We start from the raw sequence: 671 nt of genomic DNA, 5'->3' as shown, positions 1-671 counted from the left end.
CCAGGTCTCCAGCCACTCGTTCATCCGTGTGTTTTATGACTTGGATTCCACACGTGAGTGTGATCATGTGACACTCGTCTTTCTCTGTCTGATTTCAACAAGTGGTCTCTTTAAACTGATACAAAAGGATGGCCAGATGGACCGGAGACCGACCCAGAGGCTGCTGGGAGCGCTTCACTGCAAAGCGCCTGCAGGTGCAGCCAACAGGCCCCGCCCCTGGGTGCCAGGCACAGCTGCCACCTGTGAGCCTGCTCAGCCGGGGACGCCCCACCTGCCAGGGCCAGAGTCCCCGCTCAGCCCCAGGAGGAAGGGGGGGGGATGCTGTCAGTGACTCATTCCAGCCACAGGTCAGCTCAGCCTTTGGAAGGCGGGAGAGGCGGGTGAAGTCCCAACCCGCCGGCCAGGCTAACTGCTCCGTCCTCAGGCCTCGCTGGCCGATCGCCGAGCTGATGTGGACACAGTTGCCTGGTAGCTGCCACTGGCCCGGCCCCAGGAGCAGCCGGGTGACAGTTCCTGGCACGGAGCTGGCACCCTCGCCCGCCCAGAAACACGCCCCATTCCGGCTGCTCCCCCTCCTAACTGGGGTGCGCCCCCCAGGACCCTCAGGGGCGGTCGCCCAAAGGCCGGCTGGGTCTTCCTGAATTGCCCGAGGGTTCCCGACGGGCAGTGGC

The sequence above is a fragment of the Myotis davidii genome, unplaced genomic scaffold, assembly GCF_000327345.1.
Source record: "Myotis davidii unplaced genomic scaffold, ASM32734v1 scaffold609, whole genome shotgun sequence".
NCBI classification, from domain to species: domain Eukaryota; kingdom Metazoa; phylum Chordata; class Mammalia; order Chiroptera; family Vespertilionidae; genus Myotis; species Myotis davidii.
Note: the sequence above shows the minus strand (reverse complement) of the source record.